Below are 6,000 nucleotides of genomic sequence, written 5' to 3'. Positions count from 1 at the left end.
GAGGTAGGTTGGTCATTAGAAGGAAGCCTGGACAGGTCCCTTGTCTCAAAGGTATAGCACAAGGTAACCTGTAAGCCAGGGAACCCAGACCAATTCCCGTACATAGACACTTGGTTACAGCTGGTTTTAGACCCCCCGCCCCCAACACACAGTGGTTGAGAGAACAGCAGCTGGCAGAGGCAAGGAAAGACCAGCAGAGAGAGAGAAAGAAAGAGAGAGGCAGAGAGAGAGAGGAAGAGACAGAGGCAAAAGGAAAGTCAAAGAGAGAGAGACAAAGTCAAAGAGAGAAAGAGAGAGATATACAAGCAGTTAAGAAAAAAAAGTATACCCTATTCCTTTAAAACCTATAGGTTTTAAAGAAATTTAAAGGAATTTAAGGTAAATTTAAAACCTATAATTGATAATTGAAGGTATTCTCCGTAACCCTGTAACACTCCAATACCACTTTGTTGTCAGTGTAAACAAGGGCTTATCCCGAAAGCACTGAGGCCTTCCTATCAAAAATCCTTAACCCAGTAACCTGCAGATGGCCCAAATGCATTCAATCTGTAGCAGCAACTGCTTTGCTAACAACAACAACAAAAAAAACTTTTAGAGGAAACCTCATTGTGAGCAGACCTCACCAGTTCAGAAGTATCCTAAGGAAAAAAAAGGGGGGGCAGAATTTATATAAAAGGAGTATTATATGGTAAATTCTTGTCCTGAAATAAATTAACTGGTTGGTTAAAGTAAGAAACATTTGTAATAAGTCAGAAAGTTATGTCGAAGAATTGTCTGTGAAAGTCATGAAAGAGAAAAATGTTATAAAAAAGAATTTATGCAAAAAATGTTGTATAATTTAAAAGTAACTAGGCCTCCTGAATGTAAAACTACTGGAAAAAAAAAAAAACAGTTTATGTGCAAGGTGTATAAGAAAAGTAAAAAATACCTTTGGTAAAAAGATTATAAGGAGGCGTAAGAATGTACATTTTTACCTACATTAAAAAATTTAAAAAAAATTATTGTTTTGAAGGTTTAAGCAAATTTTAAAATGTTAATTGTAAAGAAAATTCTGTGTGTAACATATTAGCTAAAGTTAAAGAAGTATCATCCAGTTTTTCTGTGAACTGGACATTAAAGTAAAAACATAACAAGTTTTTCTTAAAGCACCAACCTGCTCTTTAGCAAAAATTACAAAAGGTTGAAAAGAGTCTATAAAATCTTACCTTATGGTCAAACATTAAAAATTAGATAAATATGTCTACAAGGTTTTATTAAAATTAGGTTTAACATTAATAACACACTAATATAAAGATAAAATTTAGCTTATCTGGTATAAAAATCATATGAGAAGCATTGTTAAATGTAAAATGGTATTTAGCTTTCTTTGGTTTAAAAACTAATAAAAATAGGTGCTAAAGGAAATTTCTCAGTAAAAAGGCACGAAGGACTATAAAGTCCACTGCCAAGGTCCCCACATTTAAAACAAAAGGTAAATTTCTTCAAAATTATGTACTTGGTTTATCTTCCACTTTCCTTTCTCTCAAAAACTAAAAGTCTTTTAGCACATGTACCACCCCTAGAATTTCCGGTAAACCAGCACCAGCCTGAAGATCACGTTCTCATCAAAGGGTGGAAAGAAGAAAAACTTGTGCCAGCCTGGGAAGGACCCTACCTTGTGCTGCTAATCACCAAGACTGCTGTTTGTACAGAAAAAAAAAAAAAAAAAAAAAAAAAGGATGGACTCATCACACCCAAGTCAAGAAAGCACCACCCCCTCCAGAGTTGTAGGCCATAGTCCCAGGGGAAAACCCTATCAAACTGAAGCTAAGAAAAATTTAACTCTTTTCATCTATTCTATTACTCTTTCTTCTTTCCTCATTCTATTGCTGACCATCTAGTTATTAACATAACCAAGTCAATTTCCCCTCAAACTATTGCACTTAATGCTTGCCTTGTTATACCCTGTGGGGACTTGCCAAGTCAAACACAGCTTTCTACTTCAGAAAACTACTTCTGTCCCTCCTGACTCTCCTCAGACTGGGTGTTAGTAAATTAGGACCATTTAATCCGGGGAGATTTCAATAAAGACCCCAGAGCCAACCAGGAGTCTTGCCCCCCGATGTAGAGCTTTCATGCCATAGTTGGTCCAACGTTCTGTGGACCACTACAGAGCAAGGATAGATTGCCCCAACTGGTTTTTGTAATTTCCTGAAAACATACATTCATTTTACTAGAGGATCATAGAAGTTAAAGACTTAAAACAAACTTTAGCAATTAAGACAGGATACCAAGATGCAAATGCCTGGTTAAAATGGATCAAATATTCCATCTGCATGTTAAACAAAAGCAATTGTTATGCTTGTGCACATGGCAGGCCAGAGGCCCAGATTGTCCCCTTTCCACTAAGGTGGTCCTCTAGTCGACCAGGTGTGGGCTGCGCGGTAGCTCTTTTCCAGGATTCTACAACCTGGAGTAATAAGTTGTGCCAAGCTCTCTCTGCTATATCCCAAAGTCCGGCACCCTGCAGGTCAACCCCCAAGGGCCATCCAGCCTCCATCTCCCAACACTAAGTTCACTTCGTGCCTCTCATGACACGGAGGAAACTTAGCATTCCTTGGAGACCTGAAAGGATGCAGTGAGCATAAAAATTTTCAACAGCTTATCGATTGGTCAGCCCTTGTTCATCCTCGAGCAGACGTGCGGTGGTATTGTGGTGGACCTTTACTGGGCACTCTGCCGAATAACTGGAGTGGCACTTGTACTTTAGTCCAATTGGCTATCCCTTTCACCCTGGCATTTCATCAACCAGAAGGGAAAAAAATAAGACATCATAAAGTGAGAGAAGCCCCTTATGGGTCTTTCGACTCTCATCTCTATTTAGACACAATTGGAGTCCGACGAGGAATACCAGATCAATTTAAAGCTTGAAATCAAATAGCTGCAGGATTTGAGTCAATATTTTGGTAGGTGACAGTTAATAAAAATGTAGATTAGATAAACTACATCTATTACAACCAACAGCAACGAGCTTTTCATGAGTTAAAAGAAAAACCCATGTTGGACCCAGCCCTGAGGCTACCTGACTTGACAAAACTCTTTACACTCTATGTGTCAGAAAGAGAAAAAATGGCAGTTGGAGTTTTAACCCAGACTGTGGGGCCCTGGCCAAGGCCAATGGCCTATCTCTCAAAACAACTAGACAGGGTTTCCAAAGGCTGGCCCCCAGGTCTAAGGGCCCTAGCAGCAATGGCCCTGTTAGCACAAGAAGCAAATAAACTAACCCTTAGGCAAAACCTGAATATAAAGGTCCCCCATGCTGTGGTAACTTTGATGACTATCAAAAGACATCATTAGTTAACCAATGCTAGATTAACCAAGTACCAAAGCTTGCTATGTGAAAATCCCCACATAACCATTGAAGTTTGCAACACCCTAAACCCCACCACCTTGCTGCTGGTATCAGAGAGCCCAGTGGAACATAACTGTGTAGAGATGTTGGACTTAGTTTATTCTAGCAGGCCCAACCTCTGAGACCATCCTTAAACATCAGTAGGCTGTGAGTGGTATGTGGACAGGAGCAGGTTCGCCAACCCCTGCAAAGTGACTGAAGAAGATGACAAGCCCTACTCCAGTCACACCCGGAAGCAGACTGGTCAACGCATGGCCAAAGCATGAGAAAACTCATCGCGGGACTCATTTTCCTTAAAATTTAGACGTTTACAGTAAGGACTTCAACTGACCTTCCTCAGACTGAGGACTGCTTCCAGTGTATACATCAAGTCACTGAGGTAGGACAAAAGGTTGCTACGGTCCTATTATTTTATGGTTATTATAAGTGTACTGGAACTCTAAAAAGAACTTGTTTGTATAATGTTATTCTATACAAGGTATGTAGCCCAGAAAATGACCAACCTGATGTGTGTTATGACCCACCTGAGCCTCCCATGACCACAGTTTTTAAAATAAGATTAAGGACTGAGGACTGGTGGGGGCTCATAAACGATACGAGTAAAGTGTTAGCCAAAACAGAAGAAAAAGGGGTGCCCAAACAAGTCACCTTAAAAGTTGATGCCTGTGCTGTCATTAATAGTAATAAGTTAGGAATAAGGTGTGGTTCTCTTAATTAGAAAAGAGGCTATATGGCAGAAAATAAGTATATCTGTCATAAATTAAGACTGTGTGGAAATAAATGTAAATACTGGTCTTGCATCGCTTAGGCCACTTGGATAAAAAAAAAATGAAAAGTATCCAGTCCACCTTCAGAAAGGAAAAAATGGCCCCTCCTGTACTAAAGGACAATGTAATCCCTTAGAGCTAGTAATAACCAATCCCCTTGATCCTCGCTGGAAAAAAGAGGAGCGTGTGACCTTAGGAATCAATGGGGCTGGACTGGATCCTCGAGTAAATATCTTGGTTCGAGAAGAAGTTTACAAACGCTCTCCTGAGCCAGTGTTTCGAACTTTCTATGATGAACTAAATGTGCCAGTACCGGAAATTCTAGGAAAAACAAGAAATTTGTATTTGCAGTTAGCCAAGCATGTAGCCCAGTCTCTCAATGTTACTTCATGTTATGTATGTGGAGGAACTGTAATAGGAGATCAATGGCCATGGGAAGCCCAAGAATTAGTACCTACAGACCCAGTTCCTGATGAATTCCCAGCTCAAAAGAATCACCCTGATAATTTCTGGGTCCTAAAAGCCTCAATTATTGGACAATATTGCATAGCTAGAGAAGGAAAAGAATTCACTCACCCCATAGGATAACTTAGTTGTCTGAGACAGAAACTGTATAATGGTACCACAAAAACAGTCGCTTTAGTGGAGTTCAAATCACACGAGAGAAATCCATTTAGTAAATTCCCAAAGTTGCAAACCATGTGGACCCAACTGAAGTCCCACCGGGACTGGACAGCCCCCACTGGATTATACTGGATATGTGGGCATAGAGCTTATGCCAAATTACCTGACCAGTGGGCAGGTAGTTGTGTTATTGGCACTCTTAAACCATCTTTCTTCCTACTGCCCATAAAAACAGGTGAACTCCTGGGCTTCCCTGTCTATGCTTCCTGCGAAAAGAGAAGCATAGCTATAGGAAATTGAAAAAATGATAAATGGCCCCCTGAGAGAATCATACAATATTATGGGCCTGCTACTTGGGCACAAGATGGCTCATGGGGATACCAGACCCCCAATTACATGATCAACCAAATCATACGGTTACAAGTTGTCTTAAAAACAATCCCTAATAAAACCAGCAGAGCCTTGACTATTCTGGCCTGGCAAGAAACTCAGATGAGAAATGCTCTCTATCAAAATAGATCAGCTCTCGACTACTTGCTAGCAGCTGAAGGAGGGGTCTGTAGGAAATTTAACTTTACTAATTGCTGCCTACACATAGATAGTCAAGGGCAAGTAGTTGAAGACATAGTTAGAGATATGACAAAACTGGCACATGTGCCTGTGCAAGTGTGGCATGGATTTGATCCTGAGGCCATGTTTGGAAAATAGTTCCCAGCGCTAGGAGGATTTAAAACTCTTATAATAAGAGTTATAATAGTAATAGGAACCTGCTTACTGATCCCTTGTTTGCTACCTGTACTTCTTCAAATGGTAAAAAGCTTCATCGCTACCTTAGTTCACCAAAATGCTTTGGCAAAAGTGTACTATGTGAATCACTATTGATCTGTCTTGCAAGAAGACATGGGTAGTAAAAATGAAAGTGAGAACTCCCACTATTGAGTGAGAGTCTCAAAGTGAGGGGAATAAGGGAGGCGACCACCCCTCATATTGTCTTATGCCCAATTTCTGCCTCCAAAGAAAGAAAAAGTAAAAACTAAAAGGCAGAAATGAAATTCTCAGGCAGACAGCCCGGCGCCACACCCTGGGCCTGGTAGTTAAAGATCGACCCCTGACCTAACCGGTTATGTTATCTATAGATTACAGACATTGTATAGAAAAGCACTGTGAAAATCCGTATCTTGTTTTGTTCCGATCTATCTAATTACCAGTGCATGCAGC

Source organism: Gorilla gorilla, chromosome 2, assembly GCF_029281585.2.
Source record: "Gorilla gorilla gorilla isolate KB3781 chromosome 2, NHGRI_mGorGor1-v2.1_pri, whole genome shotgun sequence".
Taxonomy (NCBI): Eukaryota; Metazoa; Chordata; class Mammalia; order Primates; family Hominidae; genus Gorilla; species Gorilla gorilla.
Note: the sequence above shows the minus strand (reverse complement) of the source record.